This window comes from Ochotona princeps, chromosome 32 (assembly GCF_030435755.1).
Source record: "Ochotona princeps isolate mOchPri1 chromosome 32, mOchPri1.hap1, whole genome shotgun sequence".
Lineage (NCBI taxonomy): Eukaryota > Metazoa > Chordata > Mammalia > Lagomorpha > Ochotonidae > Ochotona > Ochotona princeps.
Window position 1 is genome coordinate 12,389,999 of NC_080863.1, and position 22,712 is coordinate 12,412,710.

General features: G+C 42.5%; 1 protein-coding gene across 3 annotated transcripts in view; it reads right to left on the reverse strand.

Annotated features, from left to right (window-relative positions):
• Positions 1-22,712, reverse strand: part of CACNA2D1 (calcium voltage-gated channel auxiliary subunit alpha2delta 1) — a 378,401-nt gene that overhangs the window by 202,789 nt on the left and 152,900 nt on the right. The window lies entirely within an intron of this gene.

The following is a 22,712-nucleotide window of genomic DNA, read 5'->3' on the forward strand; positions in this document are numbered from 1 at the left end:
CCAGAAGTCATTCCTCCCCTGTAAAGTACTTCCTCCGCAGTCCCCCCTCTCATATCTCCCCAAACCCTTTTCCCCCTGGGCAATCCACAGCCCTAATACCCATGACCATATGTGAGTCCGTGGGCCTGGGTTTCTGCTATAGTGGCAAGCTGGCCTGGGGCCACTGAACTGTGTTTTAAGATTAAAAAGGAGGGCTCAGCAGCGTGGCCTAGTGGCTAAGGTCCTCACCTTGATCCCATATGGCTACTGGTTCTAATCCCGGCAGCTCCACTCCCTCTCCTCCTCTCAGTATATCTGACTTTGTAATAAAAATAAAATAAATCTTAAAAAAATGAAAAAAAATTTAAAAAAAAGATTAAAAAGGAAACAAGTACAGAGACAAGTACATTATTTTAAAAATACCAATTTCCAATGTGGTTTTTTTCAATTTTTTTTTTCATGAAAGTAAGATGATTTTATTTTCAAGCACAACTCAATATTTATGAATCAGCAAAGACAAATCATATAACTGTAAATAGTAAACTAAGTCATCTGTAGTAGCTTGTCATTTAGATGTGTGTGTGAGAGAGAGAGAGACAGAGAGAGAGATACAGTGACAAAGAAAGATACACAAAGAGGGAGATCTTTCATATACTGATTACTCTCCAAATACTTAAAAATACGGGGCTAGGCCAGTCAGTAATTACATTTCATTTTTCCTGATCACAAAGATGGCTGAATACACCATGGGAAAAAACCCACTTTCTCGCATTATACTTCTCTAAACATGTAAATAATATGCTGGAAGTGTATCATGAACCCTAATAATGGGAAAATGCAAAAAAAACATACTGGAGTGCATGGACTTCAATTTGTTTACATTAGATAACTACTTACCTCTGTTGTTCTGATTTATTTCTCTATAATCCGAGTACATTAGGATATTCATTATCAGGAGAGGAACAGCTTCAAGTTGCATTCATGTATCTTTTTCTGCATATCCCATGTGAATTTTTAAAAAATAAAAGACTAGCGGGGGAGGGGGGGAATGCATCTGGCAATGAGTAGGTGGAGACACATTGGGAGGTCCAATTTCAATATGGGAGGGTCTATTTTTAAATTCTGCTCTGCTTCCAAAGCTACTACACACCAGGGGACGCAACGGTGATGGGAGACTCAGATGGAGGTCCAGGCTCTTGCGTTTGCTAAGACCTTATATTTCATGAATCCAGAGATCCTGTCCATGACGTTTGTGGGAAAGCCTGCAGATCCAGGACACATAAAGGGGGAATGATTTGCAATATTTTCCCGCTTGAAAAAAAAGAAAAGGATTAAATGCCAGGATCTGTGCCCAGTTCAAGGTGCAGAGTGAGGCATTTCGGTCCATGACTCAGTGAGCTCACGGTTTGAAGCTGTCTCATTCATCCCTCACCCTAACGCACAACGGAAACAAGTGGTGCCATTGTGGTAGGTCAGAAACTGTGCCAACATGTCCATGGGCATGATTTCATTTTATTCAATACATCAACTGAGTACCGCAAGCCTGCCAAATAGGTAGTGGAACCTCCACTTTACAAACGGGGAAACTGAGGCATGCAGCAGTGGAAAAGCTAGAAAAGTAGGGGGATGTTAGGAAAGGGGGTTTCAATGAGGTGCATGAAAATTATGTTTAACAATGTTATAATAATATTCATCTTAATATGATTATTATTAATAATAATAACATATTACTATGTTCCTGTTGACTTGGCTAGTAACATTCTATATGGATTCTGGACAAATCTCTTCCCCTTCACAGACCTCAGCATTACTAACTGCAAAATGGACACATGGAGTTCAGGAAGCTACAAGACTCCGAAGCAGTGTTTCCTAAACATGGCTGCACACTATAACATTCTGGAGAGTTCTAAACATCTTGATATGACAATGGGATTTCAAAGCACTTAAATCAGTATGCTTAGCAATGGAGGCCAGCTGTAGGCTTTTAGGAAATACCTCGAAATGTCATGGGCTCTACCTACTTTGGTTTGATAATGAGAAAATTAGTGAGCTTCTCCTAGTTACGCTCAAACACACCAAGATACCTGGGACTTCACTTCAATGCAGGCTCTGGCCTGTAGCTCCATCAAGAAAAGCAAAACAATCGTGGAACAGAAACCTAATCAAACGTTAGTCCGTGACTTCATTAAAACAAAAATATTCCAGTGGCAGTTATAGTTGGTGACCTTCCTTTTTATCCAAGATTAATGAGTTTTGGTCTTCACAGAATCAGGTTATCCCAACACCTACTTCTTCTGTCTTGAAAATGTGCCTTTCCATCCAAAAACAAACTTCAAATGGATATTTCTTCTTTGGTGTTGCTTAATAAAGTTCCACATCACCCCATCTTATGATCTAGAAATATTACAGCTATCTATATTTAACTCCTTGCCCTTGCCCAATAAAAACCTATGTCCTCAGAAAGAGTATAAAGCAACAACTTCACCGTTATTCATAAAAGCAAGAGAAAACTCAGGAAAATAAATGGATCTCAACAGATTAAGGACATAAACTTTCATTTTGCGAGTATTTACATAGTGAACTACAGTTATTGGACCATCACTCAATGTTTCCCTGGAGTTGATAACCTCTACAATTTCTGATGGCTACCACGGTGACCCAACCAAACCCAGAATGGATGGCGGAATTCTGACGGAATTCCGCTCAGTCTGTGAGGTCACTGTTGCACCAATGAGGGGCACAGACCCCATATCCCCCACCAATAAGGGTCGAGGCGACACCACCCTTCTCGGCTTCTGTGTCAAGGAAAGTTTTAAAAAGCCCCTTCCCTGTCTCTTCTGCGCTCTCCTCCCTCTGCAGCCCAATCCTTCTTTTTCTTTTTTTTTTTAATTATTATTTTTTATTCATTAACTACATTGTATTACATGACACAATTTCATAGGTACTGGGATTTTCCCCCCCCCTTCACCCCAAACCCTTCCCCCATGGTGAATTCCTTCACCATGATGCATAACCACAGCTCAGGTTCCGTTGGGATTCCCTAATTACAGGCTCACACCATACAGAGTCCAGCATCCAAATGTCCAGTCAAGATCAACTTCTTATTTGTTGGCATACGGATACACAAAACATTACACACCACGTTAGTGACTTAAACCAGTTAAAGTTCCTAGTTATTACAATATTACGATATTATTACACTCAGCTAATTACACAGCCTGTTTTTTTTGTTTGTTTGTTTGTTTTACCGTGAGCTGAAAACACCAGACGCCACTAAGACGAGGTATCTTAGGTTTATTCCAGCGGGGCAGGAACAGGACATGGTGGTGGGGAAGCGAAGAGAAAGTGGAGGAAGAGGTGGGAGGAAAGCCGGAAGGAGAAGAGAGAGACGGAGCCTCACTGGCGGCCCCTTTTGTCACTCAGGGGAGTTTGCAAAGTGTAGGGACGGGGATTGGGAGGGATTGAGGGCAGGCCCCAGGGGATTGGTGCCTGAGACTGTCACAGGTGATTGCCTAAGAATGATTGGTAAGTGGGCGGAGTTGGGGCGGGACTGGGAGATGGGGGCGGGATTCTCAGGTGAGATGCTGGGTTACATCTGATTGGTGGACGGCTGGACTGGCCCGAATTTTATGAGCTGTGAGGAAGAGAAAATGGCGCTGGGTCCAGGGTGGGATATTCGAAGAACTCCTTACGCAACATACATGTGTCTAGTTGTACACACATATTTAAACGTGTTCATAAGCGCATCATTGCTGTTCAGAGAATGCTTTTGTGTCTTGAGATTGTTTTAAAATATTTTATTTACCTATTTATTTATTTAAAAGACAGAGTTACAGAGAGAAAGCCACAGAGTTCTTCCATCCATAAATCCACCGCAGCAGTGACCAGGATGACCAAGGGTTCTTTTCAGACTTTTTATGGGTCACCTGCATGACCTCCAGTGCCAAAGAACTTGGGCCAACCTCTGCTGCTCTCTCAGGCACATTAGGAGGCAACTGGATCGTAACCAAGGCAGCTCCGACGTGAACCAGCACCCATATAAGACGCTGGCATCACAGCGACAGTTTAACCTGCTGTATGCCACAAGCTGGTCCACGTGGATTCATCTTTAAAATTCTGCTTCCCAGGGCAATTGTTGTGCCAAGAATGGCTTACATCTCTAACGTGGATTCGTGGATTCAACTACCTGCTGATGATATTCAGATTGAAGTACTTGGGCCCCTGCCATCCACATGAAGATCAGGACACAATTCCTGGATCTTGGCTTTGCCTGGCCCAAACTAGGGAAATTTTCACTCATTTGGGAAGTGAACCAACAGACAGAAGAGATCTCTGTCACTTTGTCCTTTAAATAAACAAATAAAACTGTTAAAACTCATTTTGTCTGAATTAAATAAGTATAATGTAACCATGAAATGATTTGCTTTATGTCAATGGCTTGTTAAGACAGTTTTACTTATTTCCTTAAGTGACAGATCAATAGCAAGAAACATCCCTGATCCAGTATTTCACTCCTTAAAGGGCCACAGCAACTCTGATTGGACCCCGGCTAAAGCAACAGGTGTGAAATGCCATCCGCCGCTCTCCCAATTAGAGGCGTCAGCGACTCCAAAACTTGGGTCATCCTCGACTGCTTTTCCAAGACTGTGACCAGGGAGCTGGATCAGAAGTGAAGCCGATGGGGCTTGAACCAGTTTTCACGAGAAGCCAGTGTTTCAAGAAGCGGCCTTACCCACTGAGCCACAAAGCAGGCTCATACTTTTCATAACTTCCAACGAGTAGGAGCCAAATATTTCCACATTTAATTTTGTAACTTGTCATAAGGGGAAAAAAAACTACCACTCCCAAACAGTCAGCAAGCTAGATAATTTGACACAGAAAAATAAGTTCCATTCAAATAAAAATTTGCATATTCCATAGCATGCAAATTTAATTGTTTAAAAAAAGGACAGTTTCCATTCTGCTGCTTCGGGCAATGCCTGAGGCTTGTTATCTGCTACTTTGCTAGGTTTCAGCATAGCAGAAAAAAAAAAAACTGGTGCATTTGGTGTAGATATAATAGCAGGATACCAAAATTAAGAGAGTAAAAATTATTGTTCCCATGGTGACATAACTCACTAGGAAAAAAAAGTGGAGACATCATGTTTTAGATGCATGTATTATAGCTAAAAACTAGGGCGAGAAAGTAGTCTGTTGTGATCATTCTAGTATTACTTAGAAATTTAACACATTTTTAACCACATGATCTGGATGTATCCAAAATGGAGTAAAGATATTGGAGGGAAATTGAATGTGAGTTGGCTCGACTAAGGTCTACCAGATGTTCAGTTCTCCTTTTTGGGGGAGAATCCCTAATTCTAAGGCTTGAAAGGACGTGACTTTGACCACCTTGGGCAAATGACCCAAGGGCATTTGGCCAGTGTCTGGAGGTGCTGCAGCCCCCAACAGGAAACCTTGCCCAAGTTCTCAGAAGGGAGAACTGGTCAACCTGGTCCCAGCCTAGTGTTCCATGATCTTGCCCAAGTCACCCCCTCCCTGTGTCTGCGTGTTCTTCCATCTTCTGTATTAAACACCAGTTGTCCGGAGACCTCTCCCTGGGGCAGAGGAGACAGGCTGGCAATGCACTAAGCATGAACTCAAAACTGTAACATTTCTTTCATCTCCCTGCGTTCTACGTTTCACGTCTAATTAGGAGAGATCGGAGGCTCTCCAAAAGAAACAGTGTGTTGCTGTTTCATTCGGAGACAAACACACAAGGCCTTGCAGGCTCGTGCTGGATTCCAGACACCAGAGCAGAGGCAGCTCCGACCCTTGGCCCTGTGCTGCAGTCCTAATGAGGTCTCACAGACACCTGCTAGCAATGCCAGAGGTGGAGGAAAGGGCTCCGCCACTTCCCGGAGTTTAATAACCTCTGCAGGGTTTGTTCTGAAAAATCGCAGGCTTGCTTCAGAGGGAGCAGCCATATGCCCATTTAGACACCTCTATAGATTTAGGAGATCTCAGATTCCACGCCCCTCCCCGCCACAGAGTGTCTTCAGCAATTCCACACATACGCACAAAAACACACAAGATATATTGCCAGAAGCAGCATCGAGCCCCCAACCCCCACCTCCTTTCTTCATTCCAGAAGTGGGAAAACCAGCACTGCCCCCTCCTAAGCAGCCTAGAAAGCTGGCTCTTAGCAGCAAATAGCAACATGTCACATTCTGACTTGCTGTGAGCTTGTACCACAGACCTCAAGGGCAAGGAAAGGTGACTTCCACCTATGCTTTGTGCAATAATGCCAGATTTCCTAACAATGATTAAACTTGAGATCTGATCCTTAATACTGTTGTTTTTAAATGTTCAATAAATAAATACGCATTGCCTATGCCTACACAGATAAATGCATGTACATAAGATACATTCGGGGGAGCGTTTGCGTTCTAGGTCTGGACATGCACTCGTACTTATTTCATTGCATTATTGATCATTTATCACAAAAACACATCATTTGCATGATACAGCAGTGGGCAATGGGCCTTCCTGGTTCAGACACCAATTAGGAAGTCTACTTCCAACATCAGAGTGTCCAATATTCAATTCTCAGCTCTGCCTCCCCAGTCCCACTGGGAAGCGACAGGTGGTGACTTCAATGGCTGAGTCTCAGACACTCATTGGGGCCATGTCACCCCTACCCCTGAAATAAATTCACGTGTTTTTCAGTGAAAAATTCCTTAATGAGCTGAAACTAAACCACTTAAACTGAACGACCTAGCGTAACTATGAATATCCTACGCCTGAAAGTCACATAACCCCCATAAACGTACTTTAGTAACTGTTATTTTGAAGCAAATGATTGACCATCATTTTGAAATCATTTTTTAGTGGAACTATTGCAGGCCACTAAATGATCCAATGTTATCAATTGATAGTCATCAAAGTAAACCTCATCTAAACAAAAATCTCAGATAAGAAGGATATGTTTAGGAGCCCTATTGGATATCTGGTTATAATCAAATAACTTTGTATTGCATCCATGAAAATTGCTCGGGGCAGGCTGCAAGTTTTCTGAAATCATAAAATTCATTTGCAATAATTTCCCTACCAAAAGTCATTTTCCAGTACTGCAACAATATTCACACATAGGTAAATACATATCCCTCCTCTCTCTCTCTTTCTCTCTCTCTTCTCATATACAGCTTTAAAGAAATACCTGCGCGGTACATTTTAACCCATTCCATGTGGGAGAAGTAAAACTGGGAAATGGGGACCATTTCTAGCTCCTCTGTGCACAGCAAATCCTTCCTGCTCCCACGTTTCAAACTGTGAAAGGCGTCATAAATCTTTGCCCACTGATCCATTGCATTTGGCAGAGGGGTTGGTAGATTATTTGTCAAAGGGATCTCTGTCAGACTGGGATGAAGATGTCCTAAAAATTCCCCCGGGGACAATTCATCATAACACAATTTAGAAAGTGAAGAGAACCGCAGTAGACCTTGGTAGCAAAGTGGAAGCGAGGGATGGGTGAACCAAAGCCCACACTTCATTTAACAAAAGCAGACAACTACACCGAACGTGTCAATCAAACTGCCTCATGGACCGCTTCAAGCGTACAGAACATGGAAAGGACAGATTGGCTTTTCGTTACTGTTCCCAACAATTATAAGAAGATAGAATCCAACGCTAATGAGCTTATTTCTGCAAATACGCCAGGCAATTTCTATCTCCGGCTCTTGCTTATAGTGCCAAAAGCAAAAACGGGCATTATTTTGGAAACAATGGAGGTTCTGGAATGTTCCATTGCTGCCACATTTCTCCCCGTACAGACAATGCCATATTTTTTGCACTGTCTGGATTCAACAGCTATGGCTTCTTTGTTGCAAAAAAAAATAACAAATTAAAGTGTATTTTAGGTACTTTCAGATCAATATTCAGAAACCAATCTAAAGACGTCCCCGATGTAAGCTTGAATCTGAAATCATCAAGTTCACTTGAAAATATTAAATGACAAAAAATAACAACGGTGTAAAGGATGCCACATGGAAACACTCTTCATAAACATCAGCAGTCATTCAGTGAGTCAAAATTTGTCAACCTATACATTAAAACCAGTTTTTTTCACTGATGCTACCGTGAATGACTGTAATTAACAATACAATCTAACCTATAGGAGGCTGATACAAACGCTATGAAAAAAAATAAATGAATGAATGAAGGAAGTCAATAACATTGAATTCATTCTATTTATTTAGGTGATCTGCAACCAGGAGACAGGAACTTCTTCTGGGTTTCCCACACAGGTGCAGGGTCCCAAGGCTTTCGCTGACTGCCTTCCCAGGCCACAAGCAGGGAGCTGGAAGCGAAGTGGAACAACCAGGATACGAACCAGCGCCCATGAGGGATCCTGGTGCTTGCAATGCAAGGACTTTAGCCACCAGGCTACCACACCAGACCCATTAGTCAAATTTGCATCTAAAAAACTAGTTTTTTGGTTCTTTCTGGATCCTTGCTGTTAAGCAACGTCATCACCAATAACGTGGCCCACCACATAGAATTCTGTTATGTCTCAAACATGTGTCTTTCCCTAGAATCTTATGTGTTTTCTCCAGGATTTTCAGAGAGCCCGTGTCATTTGTTACGTCTTGATAACATGAACATTGGGAGCGGTTCCTTGCTTTGAATTACTTTTCATATTATTATTTCTGTGTCACCACCACCACCATGTCATTAGCCTGTGGGTAAGACAACAGAGCCCACATTTAGCCAAGTCTTGAACACATAGTCACCGTGGAATCTGCCATTTCAGGGCAGCTGCTTCCCTTAATTCTACCATGCAAATATTGCTTGCAAATTCGAAACGTTTGCCAAATAGATGGTGTGAACAGTTCCTCATTTCTAAAATGTATACCCTAAGGAACTTGGCATTGTCTGAAGTCGTTGACTCATAAACACCTGTCCAAAAATATTTGAAGTGTTTTGCGACTGAAGCCTCTTATAAGACACCTACTGTGGGCCTGGCGCGATAGCGTTGCAGCTAAAGTCCTCGCCTTGATGCCCCAGGCTCCCATATGGGCACCAGTTCTTTTCCCAGCAGCTCCACATTCCATCTTGCTCCCTGCTTGAGGCCTGGGAAAGCAGTCGAGGCTGACCCAAATCCCTGGGACCTTGTACCCGTGTGGGAGACACGGGAGAGGCTTTGGACTCCTGACTTTGGATCGGCTCAGTTCCAGCCGTTGAGGTCATTTGGGGAGTGAACCATCGGATGGAAGATCTTCCTCTCCGTCTCTCCTCCTCTCTGCGTATCCTACCTTTCCAATAAAAATAAATAAATCTTAAGAAAAAAAAAAAAGGACACCTACTTTGTCTATGTTCATAGAGAGAGAATTTGTGCCCCGCAACTGGTTAGTTTTTATTACTGACGTAAGTAATTTATGGCTTACTTTACAAAAATTGTTTTTTTTTTTTTTTTTTACATATTTAAGCTTTAAAACATAAGAAGTGTAACTGAGTCTACATAAAATTACTTTTCATTTTCCTTGTCATTGAAATGAAAACATCATAAGCTTTTCCAGTTCTGCAACTTGCAATGTGACAAATCATACGATTCAGGCTACTCTGTATTTTTACCGTATGCTATGATGTTTAATATAAAACCATTAACTATAACCAAAAGCCTTCGTGGCATTGCTTTAATTGTTTTAAGAATAAACTCAAAGAACAATCATTTTCCTAACCAAAAAAAAAAAAAAAAATATTACCTTAAGGTTTATCATTACAAAAAAATAAATGAGAAAATTATCTGAAAAGAGAATAAGGTGACTTTATATATACTTACATGAAATTGCAAGCTTAATCCTTAAATCTGAACTATACTTTAGGTCCCAATATCCAAGCAACTTTTAGATCTATGGTTGGCTTTTTTTTGGGGGGCTTCATTTCATTTTTCTGAGGACAAAATTGAAGTCTATTCTATTTCCATGATATAAAGACTATTTTACATATCTCTGACATGTTCTTTAAAAATCAAAACCGTGTCTTTTGGGGATACGAGAAGTCCCATCCATTCCTGAAAAGCTGGCATCGTATTAAGAGCAGTCAGACTTCTTGCGCTTCCCAAGAGAGTTTCGACGACAAACTTTTAACCTTGTCAACACCAGTTAGAGCCGCGGAAACGACTTAGCATCGTGGCTCTATCAATCCAGTGGGTGAAGGTGAAATGCTTTTGCGAACTTCATTATGCAGGTCGGCTGGAAATCAATATCATGACAGTGATTATGTTGAAAAATCCACAGGCTATCGGTTTGACATTCAGAAATCAATGTAAATGTACTTTGGGAAAATTTGTTTGCTTGGGCTTCAATGGGTCTTCATCGCGTTTGGATAAAGGAATTTGACCCACTTTCCTGGAGCCCTTGACCCTCTGTGCCCTCATCAACTATGGAAAGATCATTGAAATAAAATAATAATAATAATAATAATAATGAAATGTACTTCTTTATTTCATGGAAATCCACTTCATTCACTAGCACTTGTTTGAGCTTCATGAACATTTATAAAAATTATTAAGGGTTTCCCCAAAACTTATTATTAATATTCATGATGTTATTAAAATTGCAAATTATATTAATTTTAAGTGTTTATTCAGATTCATTAATGATCATTCTGTTAGAAATTAAACAGATGAATCTGACAATTACTAGGTATTCATTCAGTTAATAAAAATTAGACTGTGATAAGAGTAATGACACACTTTAAGCGGAAATTACTAGATTAAAAAGAGGCCACGGAAAACCATCGTAGAGACATTTGAAAACAGAGAAATAATGTCATCATCATTAAAGATAACTGTGAGTCATTTTCTGGCACGATTACATTAAAACCCAACAGATGGAAGTGGAAGTTTCTGAGCAGAGAGTGAGAACGTAGCACAAGTTTGGAATGGCCACTCTTTTTTTTTTTTTTTAAAGATTTTATTATTATTGGAAAGCCGGATATACAGAGAGGAGGAGGGACAGAGAGGAAGATCCTCCATCCAATGTTTCACTCCCCAAGTGAGCCGCAACGGGCCGATGCGCGCCGAACCGAAGCCGGGAACCAGGAACCTCTTCCGGGTCTCCCACGCGTGTGCAGGGTCCCAAAGCTTTGGGCCGTCCTCGAATGCTTTCCCAGGCCACAAGCAGGGAGCTGGATGGGAAGTGGAGCTGCCGGGATTAGAACCAGCGCCCATATGGGATCCTGGCACATTCAAGGCGAGGACTTTAGCCGCTAGACCACGCCGCCGGGCTCTCGAATGGCCACTCTTGCAAGCACCATGGGTGGGGAAGCTTTTTGGGCCAAGGACTAATTGGAAATTTCAGATACCATTGCTGAAGCCACGTCAAACTCTCCAAAATAAGCCTGTTGTAGATTGATTGGATTTTGGATCCAGGCTACAATTGCCTTTGCAGGACAGAACCAGTGACATTGGCAATCTCATACGGCCCATGGGCCAGACTTTCCCTATCCTGGGCCGGCCTTGTTCTTCACACTCTCACCACTCCTCTCTCTCTTAAACCAGTAGACACAGCCATGATTCTTAGAGAAGCTGAGAAAGATAGAAAGGTTTATCATCCACTGCTTCACGACCCAAGTGGCTCCAGTGCCTGGAGCGGAGCCAATCCAAAGCCAGACTTCTTCTGGGTCTCCCATGCAGGTGTGTGGGGTCCCAAGCCTTTGGGCCATCTTTGACTGCTTTCCCAGGCCACAAGCAGGGACCTGGAAGGGAAGTGGAGCAGCCAGGACACAAACCAACACTCCTACAGCATTCTTGCGCACGCAAGGCGAGCACTTTAGCCACTAGGCTATCGCACAGGGTGCAACACAGCCATGATTTTTAATGTTGATAAGACATGTGGCTATGCTTAACACAGCAGGTGGCTTCCTTTGTCTATGCCTTTCATGGCCCATCCCAGTTTCACCTCCGACTCTGACCTTCCTACTGCTTGTGGGTCCTTGAATACACGCCAACCACAGAGCCTTGCTGTGCCGTAATACACATGGCAGAGTGAGCTATCCTAACACTTCCTCCTTGGACCCTCAACCCCCACTCTGTCATTCCTGCCGCACTCCTAATCAAAAAATCTCTTCCATATTCCACTGCTTGGCGCACATCCAGAACAGAGTCTGGTACAGCCACAGGGATTCCTGAAAATATTTGCTACAAAAATGAACCAATATGTTGTTAGAAATGATAACTAGGTAACATGTAGAAAAATATAAAAGTGTAAGGAAAGTTGTCACTCTCCAATGACTGAAGAGGGATAGCTATTATTTTATTGGGTGCTTACTCGCTGGACAATCAAGAACTACTTTCAGATCATCACCATTTAACGTTCCATCAAGGACAGGCAGGGGCTGGCGCTGAGGCAGACAGAGCAGGATAAGCCACTATCTGCTGTGCCGGCAACCCATAGGGGTGCCAGTTCAAGTCCCGACTCCTCCACTTCGTCACCATTTCCCTGCTAACACATCTGGAAAAGCAGCAAAAGATGACCTAAGTGTAGAAGACCCACATGCAAGACCCGGATGAAGCTCCTGGCACCTGCTAGAGCCCAGCATAGCCTAGCCCTGACCATGCCTTTTAAATAATATTAAATTTTGAAAACCAAGTCAAGTAAGTATCCTAAGGGAACCAATTAAAGTTGCCTGGTGTTGACCCATCAGCCCATGGTGGAGAGTTCACTTGGGCCACAGGAGGAGAAGCTACTGCCTGGTGAACCATTCCCCAGCACCATTCACTCCAAGACAGACAGCTCTCGTGTCTGCTTGTCCCCAAGCCTCACAGCTGGCCCATGTGGCAGCTGGGGCCTCCCTCAACAAAGCTCAACTATGCATTGACAGTTGAGAGTCCGGCTTTCAATCTGGCGTCAAACTCCAACGTGAGTTGGAACGTTCCACTGTTGCAAACACACTTTGAGAGAGCGCTAATGAGGTTAATATTTTCTGGCGGAGGGGTTGGTCCACTCTTCCATCCGCTTAGCACTATGCCATGGTGGGAACGCCCACAATCACAAAACCTACCGTGCTTCCCCTCTTAGCTTGGTCTAATGAAAAATAATCAATTCTACAGGAATTCTGTCCTGTTTAATTTTACTACGGTGTTGAGGGAAAGGATCAGATACACAAAATAGTCTAAATTGAAAGAATTATTAGGAAACAAAATGCAAGGAACAGTAAGGAGTACAAGGCGAAGCATTTAACAAAGAATAAATAATGTAGACTTGGCTGGTTCTAGAACTAAACTATCATACGAAACAGGCTACAGGAGGCAATTATTTTCCTGACAGAAGTCTCTGTTTAGGTCTCAATGCCTTTCAATAGACTCAGGTCCTGCCTCAAGTATATGAAACTCGAATGGTAACTATGAAATTCTTGACCCATCTAAAGACTAGAATCCAAGAGGGCAAACAAGCCCTGGAAATTGGACACAGTTTTGTGCAGACATTGAATATTAATTTTATTGGGGGAAAACATCTGTATCTTCAAGAAATTTTTGAGGTAATCCACGACGAAACAGAAATTTAGAAAAAAGCTATTCGATATAATTGGTATGGATAGCTGCTATCTTTCTCAATTTTACACACACACACACACACACACACACACATAAGCTTACACTGACAGGAAGCCTTGCTGGTTTCATAATGTATTGAGAGAGGTATAGAAATCTGGTTCCTAATTGTTTTTTAAATACACGACTTTCTAAAATGGGGAGTCCATGATCCACTGAATTGAGTAGCAGTGTAAATAATCATGACTTTCAAAGCAAATATAGACTTTAGAGAAGTCTGAGGGCTATAGAGAAGCTACATGTTACATGATACAACCCATCCACCACTCAAAGCAAAACTGATTACAAAACACAGTCTGTGTGAAGAAATTTTACAAAAAGCTATTCTGCTTTCTATTAAGATCTGGCTTACTCTCCCGGTGGGCAACCCTTCTGCAACAATTTTTCAAAAGCCCCAGGTGAATAATAACAGTCAAGGGCTTCTCACAGGGATCAAGCGTTCAAAATGAACCACTAGGTCCCATCACCTGGTCCGCTGCCTGGACCCGCCGTTTACCGAGAGCTGACCCACTCACGCTCACTTTCTCGTTTGTCTTCATAGTAACTGACCAAGAAAACAGAAATGGAAGAGTGGGGTTCATGTCTCAGCAGGCACGCAGGCTCTGAGACCTTTGTTTCAGGGAAAGTTATTCAGGGGGAGCCATTCAAGGCAACGGAGGGTGACGGGCGCTGCGACAGCCACGCTTTAGGCTTCCTAAGTTGTATATGAGAGGGGTTGTCCAAGTCCCTGCTAGTCCGCACATCGGGTCCAGCTCCCCACACCTGAGTGACAGGAGGACATCAGGGTGTCTGAGTTCCTGCCAACTATCTGCGAAAGACCTGGGTAGGTTTCCTGGTTCTCATTCCTGGTTTTAGCTCAGCCTTGGCTTCTGCAATTATGTTGGGAGTGAACTAGGGGATGCAAGATTCTCTCTCTCTCTCTCTCTCTCTCCCCCCTCCCCTTTCTCTCTCTCTGGAGTTCTCTCTCTCTCTCTTTCAGATAAACAAATCATTTTTAAAGTTCCCCATCACTGGAGCAGGCCTCTGAAAAGAGGAAGAAACAGTTGGTCCAGCGTTTCATTAGATCAACAATGCAAACAGACCACAGGTGAGTATCCCAAAGAAAGTAAAACTGAACAGAGCTAGCCCAAAGCATCTGATCTTATCATGTTGGGCCTACACTGTGTCTTAGCTGACTCCTCTTCTGCATCCCTCAATTAAAGTCCGAATTATATGTTCATATACTTCATTATATACCAAGCATCTCCAACATACCCTTTTAAAGAAGAATCGCTTGAGCCAAGCACCATTCCGAGTGGAACTTGTCCTAGAAAAGATGACCTCAGGAGACCCACTCCTTGCATTATAGAACACATAGAAAGTGTTAGGGTTCATACTGCACAAGAGAAACAAAGAACTGTATGCAACCCTGACATTTATAACTTCTCCAAGGTCATGTTAGCAATTCTAAAGATTGTCTTTAAGAATCCTGGAATCGGGGGCCCGGCGGCGTGGCCTAGCGGCTAAAGTCCTCGCCTTGAAAGCCCCGGGATCCCATATGGGCGCTGGTTCTAATCCCGGCAGCTCCACTTCCCATCCAGCTCCCTGCTTGTGGCCTGGGAAAGCAGTCGAGGACAGCCCAATGCATTGGGACCCTGCACCCGCGTGGGAGACCCGGAAGAGGTTCCTGGTTCCCGGCTTCAGATCGGCACGCACCGGCCCGTTGCGGCTCACTTGGGGAGTGAATCATCGCACGGAAGTTCTTCCTCTCTGTCTCTCCTCCTCTCTGTGTATATCTGGCTGTAATAAAATGAATAAATCTTTAAAAAAAAAAAAAAAGAATCCTGGAATCAGGTTAGGGCAACTGAAAACAGTGGCTATGGGAAACAACAGAGACTCCAGGATACGCAAAGTATGAAAAAAAATGAAAATATTGAACCCAGGATGTAGAAAGTAAAATAATAATAATAATAATAATAATAATAATAATAAAACAGAATCCATGCCCCTCTAATGGAAGAAAAAGCAAATTTATTCATCTTACATGAGCTCAGAACTCACAGCACGAAAGAGCATATCACAGGCTAGGAACGTGGAAAATGACTCAGCAACGCAATGACTGTCATGGCCTTACATGGCTCCAAGAGAACAGAAAGTAATAACTTTCAGATTCGAGATGCCCGAGTGCACTAAATCCTCCCAAAGGAAAAGAAAACAGAAAAGATCAAGTTGGGATGCAGGTGTCAATTGTGGACAGGGTTTTGGTATCAGTCTTGAGCCCTGAGACGGTCCAACAGCACCAGGGAGCAGATTAGCGGTTGATTTAACTTGTTCCAGATCCATACCAGTTTATCTGAAACCGAGAATAAAGACGAGAGTTTGGAATTCAGGTTTCTTCCGTCTTGCAAGCGAAGTGTAGTAAATGTTGTGTACTGTGCTTAACACTTCCGGTATTCATTTTTTTTTAATTGGTGTATGCTCCTAATTAGTGGGCAGCAAAAATGCTATTTATTCATAACCCCGCTGAAATTGAAGTTTTGATGAGGTATTTTTTTTGTCTCTTTTAAAATACATGATTTGTGTATTTATTTAGAACTTGGTGGGGAGGTGGGTCAGCCACTCATCTACTGGCCCACTCCCTAAATGACTGCAATGCCAGGCCTGAACTGGACGGCAAAAGGAACCCAGGAACGCCATCAATTGCCCACTCTGGGAACAGATACCCAGGCAATTACATCATCTTCCAGTGTCTTCGCAGGCACCTTAGCATGGAGTGGAATTGGGAACGTGGCAGGCAACACTCAAACAGGTGGTCCAATATGGGATGCTCCCCCTGTTGGGTTCTTATTTCTAAGAGTTCAGGATTGTGGAAGGTAGAATCTGCCATGGGTTCCAGGATTCCTACCCCATGGCGTTCAAATCCTAATAATATATCCTCCCTTAGAGTGTGGGTGGAGCCAGAGAATGAAGACCACTCACAGAGTGGTCACCCTAGTCACATGAGATACATTCCAAGGTGTCTAGGAGCTGGTTGCAGCTACAGGCAGTACTAACGCTACCCCATCAAGGATTTTTCCAATATGCAGATATTGTCGACGAAGTTCAACTCCTGAATTCAGAATAGGAAGATCCACAATAACGAATGATAAAACAGACCCATGCTAATAATCTAGTGCCCTGGAAGTGTCAACCTCCCCATGGATGTGCATGAAGGCTTTTGTTAGGTCACATGAGGGTACCTGGGGCACAAACACAGACGTCACCTGGCAGCTGATCTGATAACCAAGACAGCTAAGTGGCAATGGCTGGCACAGATAGCATTATAGTATGCACAAAGGAGTGAGTCATACCCTGGGCGGGATGATGAGGGATGACGCGAGATTTTAATCTCACTGCTCAGGACAGTGTGCAATATGTAAGTTTCGAATCCGGAATTTTCCATTTGACATTTTAGAACTGCATTGGAAAAGCAATGCCCCAGATCGTGGCAAGGGAAACCACAGACAAGGCTGGGATCACCGCATGTTGGAGAGGGCAGGGGTGTTTGTGGCTCTAAGGAAGGTTCCTAAGCCTTCCAGCGCATCGCTTGATTGCTGGCCAACAGTCTGCGACCTGACGCCTCAGGGATGCACTCCCCCTCCCTCTGAGCAGCCAAGACCCTGTGAGGGCCACAGCTGCAGGAAATGAATTATAGCAACAGCCCCCAAGAAGGCAAACCTTGATGAGTTAAGATAACTGCTTTGGGGGACAGAGCTGAATTCCCAACAGGCATCTACGGAAATTGAGAGGCAATGAACGCACACACGTCAACCTAAGTTGGCAGGAAAATGGTAACTTCCCACCCCTCATGGAAAATAAGAACAAAATCAGGCTAGGTTTTGCAAAGGATCAGTTACAAAACCTCGTTCTCAGAGATTTCTGATCCTCGCAATTGTAATTAAGGTACCGTTTGGAAGTGCTTTGTTACTCTGAGAAAATTATTTAAACGCGTGAGTTTTCGTTTCCTCATGTTTAAAAGATGATAACAATCCCCAACTAATAAGATGTTGGTGAAAATTCATTAAAATGTGAATGTCAGGTATTTATATACTCGGACCCACCATGATGTAACCAACTTCTCAAGAGTATTGTTCATGGTTAATTGCATACTGTGTTCTAAACCAATGGATCCCAACATAGACACACATTCAAATCCTGAGAAGAGCTTTGAAACATAGTGCCAGGATCCCACAACAATCACACCGCATTCCCTATAGAACAGCAAAGAAGATGGATACATTTTTACCAGATGGGGTGAGCCTAGTGGCCCAATGACTTAAATCATGGCCATTGATGCCCATATTACATATTAAAATTGCTGTTGAAGTCTTGGCTGCTCTGTTTCCAGTACAAACTCCTGCTAACATGGCAGGGAAGCCGCGGAAGATGGTTCCACTAAGTGACCTGTGATGGTGCTTCTGGCTTCAGCGTGGCTCAGCCTTGGCTGTTGCGGCCATTTCCAAAACAAGCCAGCAGGTGGAAGATTCTTGCTTGTTCGCTCCCACCCTCCATCCCTCAGTATGTTCCTCTCTCTCTCTCGTTTCCATCTCTCTCTACTTTTCAAGTAGATGAAAAACAACAAAAAATCATATCTTTGAAAAAGAGTTTCTGAGATGATTCTAACGTTTACTTGCACGGAGAACCACAAAGGTCTTTGAAAAGTTCATGACAAATGTTTAGTATGAGAAAAAGCCATTCATGCATTCCAAAATTCTCCACACTACTACATTTGTATCAATTTCAGGTTTTAAATACAATAACACAGAACATGTATCCTTTGCCAATGAGACTGGATGACAATAGCATAGGCTCCAAAACCTCTTAAGAAATCAACTTGGGAAGCCAAAATTCTACTGTTTTTCATTTGAGGCTATTCTAGAAATGGCGCTACCATGATCATTCTAAAAAAACCAGCAGTCATCTCTGTGTAATGTACAATTTTCTACCGGAAAATAAATCTGTGTGGAACTTAGTTACCACAATGGATATATATGTTTCACTTTGACATGCAGAAAAAGACTCCATTTTTTTTCTTTTTTTTTTTTAATTTTTTTTTTTAATAATCTTACTTGGTTGATTAGGGAACAAAGGGTCAAGGGCTACAGGGTGAAAGTGGGTAATACCATTGTTTCCACAGCAATATCATTTTACCCTGTATCTGGGGTCAGGGGAAAAAAACAAAGGGAAAAGCCCCACCCAACCTCCCACTCATCCCAGATCCCCAGTGGGAGGCACGCTCTGAGAGTCCTGCTCATACAGTTTTGATAGTTCATCAGTTCTGGATTGCTGCCAATCTCTCAGTTACAATCGCAATGAACCCTATTCAGAATCCACCCACTGACAGTCTCTTCATGGTTGGGGTTCTAAGATCAGCTGTTCAGTTGGAGGGATCTCCAAAGAAACTTCATCTGAGTTGATTCCAGGCCTGATTCTTGTGCGAGTTTGCTAGTACTGAGTCCGACACCGTCCGTCACATCAATCAGCTTATGCACATGCTGGTCGTTGGGACTGCTGGCTTCGTTCTGTTTCCAGCCCTGTTTTCCTCGTGAACCAACGGGTGTTGTAGTCCATTTCAATCCTGCCTACTTCATACTCGGTCCTCACGCAAACCAGTGGGAGCTGCAGCCTAGTTGGGATGACTCCCCATAACCCCCACCAGTTCTGCCCCCTACCCTGGTTCCCATGCTTGCCAGTATGCACCGCAGGCTTGTCAAGTCTGTCCCACATCCCATTTAGCTCTCGTACATGTCACTGACGCCCAGCTCAACTCAACCAATCTACTATCCAGCCCACACACCTACTGGCAGGTGCCCTTCTAAAAGACTCCGTTTTTAAAAAGTGGCTTTTCTGCAGGTTTTCTTGAATGAGTGTCCGATACTTATTGCCAAACAGGTGCAACCTCTGTGCCTTTCATGCTAATAGCATTTTAAATGATTGCATTAAAATGTGATTCCAGCAAGAAAAAAAAAAAAAAACGCCAGATTGCAGAAAGAATGCCAATTTTATGTCTTCTAGAAACACACAGGATAGCTATGTGAAATGTAATTTACATCTGAGAACACCAGCTCTAATAAAAAAAAAAAAAAAAAAACCTGCTTGGCTTCATTTCGTGGGAACTAAAGGAAAAAAAAAAAGCTTGCATTTTAGGAAACCTAAACTTAGCAGTCTTATATAAGTTGCTGAAAATAGGACCCAGGTCAAATTCATCTTTTATTTAGAAGTTAGGGATTCATACTGCAATGTATCTTCATTTCTCAGGGAGGATCTAAAGGGAACTCCCTGAGCCTATGCAATTGTATCATGAAAAGATAGATACATTAGCATGATGTTTCCACATCTCTAGCTCTGTCTTTACAACACCTCCTGGGCTAAATGTGCAAAACCAATGAGTCCTTCAAAAGCCACGTCAGCAGCGAGTTCTTTGGAACTGTTCCTTTAATGAGGTCATAGGACGTGGGAAGCTTTTATCACTTGCTCAGTGATGTTGTTGTTTCTGGTCCCACAGCAGGGCACTGGGAGCCAATGGGAAGGTCTCCCTCCAAGAAAGGCCAGGAAGAACTACAGGCCAAACAGAACAAAGAGCTGATGTTTACACTGACCCTGGGGACACAGCCTGCTCACCCAAGCATTCCAGAAAGTGCCCTCCAACCCCAAGGTGGGACTGCAAAGCCAACACTTATTGCTGCATTATGAGCATGGCTAACCAGCAGCGTTCAACGGCTAATCGGAAACGCAGATAGGCCACTGAGCAGAGAAGCTTCCAGAAGCCTCCACACACTTCTGTTTGCTGCTACAGGAACTGTACTTGCCAAATAATTCACACTTCCCTTTAACATTTTCAAAGAGATATTTAGGTCAAGTTTCAAAGGCCTGGCTCTCAGAGAAGCAAACAAAGAATTCACAGCAAAACACCTCTAAGTATGACAAGAAATCACTGTGCGGAAACCAGCGTGACAAGAAAAGTGTCCTGGGTCTAATAAAAAAGTAACTCCTTTGATATTTATTATATGTTCATCCTCTTCCTCTCACCGACTCCAAGCATAAACAACAAAAAAATAAAGATATTAAAAGAATATTACCCCAGAACCCACCACCGAGCTCAAGAAATGGTGGCATATTCTCCAATTCTAAAGTCTACATTCAGATGTATAATTATAATAAATATTAAATAAATTCTCATAATAGGAAGAGATTTTTCAAGTTTTCCCTTTCTCCAAAAAAAAATGCTTGCTAAAGTTTAACAGTTTTCGTAATATTAGTTTTTAGATTACAGAACGCAATAAGCCCCCCCACCCAATACATTATAATTCTATTAGCCTGTAACATTTGCAGTACCTACCATTGCTTTTTAAAGATGTGTTTATTTTTATTGGAAAGGTAGATTTTTTTGGAGCGACAAAAAGAAAGATCTTCCATCTGCTGATTCACTCCCAAGTGACCACAATGGCTGGAGCTGTCGATCCAAAGCCAGGAGCCAGGAGCGTCTTCCGGGTCTCCCAAATGGGTACAGGTTCCCAAGGCTTTCCTCAATTGCATTCCCAGGCCACAAGCAGGGAGCTGGCTGGGAAGTGGAGCAGCTAGGACATGAATCAGCACCCTTATGGGATCCTGTCTGATGCAAGCCGAGGATTTTAGCCATTAGGCTACGGCACCAGGCTCAGAACTGACAATTTTTTTTTTTTTTTGCTTTTCTATGTTTCTGACATTTTAGCATTTCTCTTGCGTGTGTGTGAGGCTGAGCAGTATCCATGTATTTGTTAATAAAACAAACTACTTTCCAAAAATGATTCTGCCAGTTCTATCAATTTCAAGTGTGACCAATATTAAAATGTAAAACCAAACAGCACGCCAAATCAGGATGCCGTTCTCATTTGGCCAAAACACATCACAGTGACCAACACATTTGACAAAATTAAGATTCATACGATTAACGGTTTTGCAAAATGCTGTGTTTTTCAAGCGACCAATGCTCACTTCTGCACGCTGCCAGGCTGAGTTCAAGTCTGGAGTGAGATCAAAGGAAGGAAAAGCACCCCGCTTTTCTTGAAAACATATGTATCATAGTACATCTTGCACAATGCACGTTCTCCAGTGTCATTTAGATCAGTATTGCAAACCATACAGTAACGGTTTCCAATTTCACAAATGCGGAATCTAAGGTTAAGACACGCTCAGGGTCACACAGACGCCAGGGCAAAGACAGTCCGTACCATTCTGGCAACATTTCAAATGCACATTCAAAAAAAAAAAAAAAAAACAACAAATTAAACTGATTCTTTGGACACGTTAGAATTCCCATCGGGCAGAAGTATGCAAAGATTTAAAGTCATTTCATGAATTTCTGACCATAAAGAAAATAATTGATCGAGAAGAAGCAGATCATAAAAATTAACTTTAGGTGAAAAGTTCGTTGCAAAGCATCTTAATATGTTTTCTGGATAAAACTGAATTCCAGAGATCACTTTACCAGTCACCTAAGGATATTTCCATGTAAGCATTTCTACAACCTCTTGCAGGCATTTTATAAATCTTGTTTTTCACTTTTTTTTAAAAAATGTGATTGATGAAAACAGAGTATGTGCAGAACATGGTATGAATTAGCATGGGTTTTTAACAAAGCAGACGGATTCACACAACACTCCACATCAAATAACAGAAATTACCAGCATCTTTGAAGCATCCCTGGTGCTTTGAGCATTTTAACGCGAGAGATTAGTTTTGCCTTCACAGATTTTTTTTTTTTAAATCTAGCAAAGCCCTGAGAAATTCTTTGTGACCTTTATTGAAGCATTCATTTCATTTCTGCTAGCACTTTCCTCTCTTCCCTGAAGACAAAAGCTTATCCCGGGAGATCCAGGGGAGCAGAGCTGATGACCATTGGAATATCAATGGTGCGACCTTTGAATCTATTACAGCTGAGACACACACCTTACAATGCGTGGCCTGTTTCTCCTTCTCCATTTCTACAGTCACATTGGCACCAAAAAGATGCTGTTTCACTAAAACGACACATAGAGAGCAGTTATATTTGCACAACAGGATTTAGTCCTGCTTTGCTCACTGCCGTCTGTTTTTCGTATTTTAAGGAGAGAGATATATCCACAATACAAGCTTATATAACTTC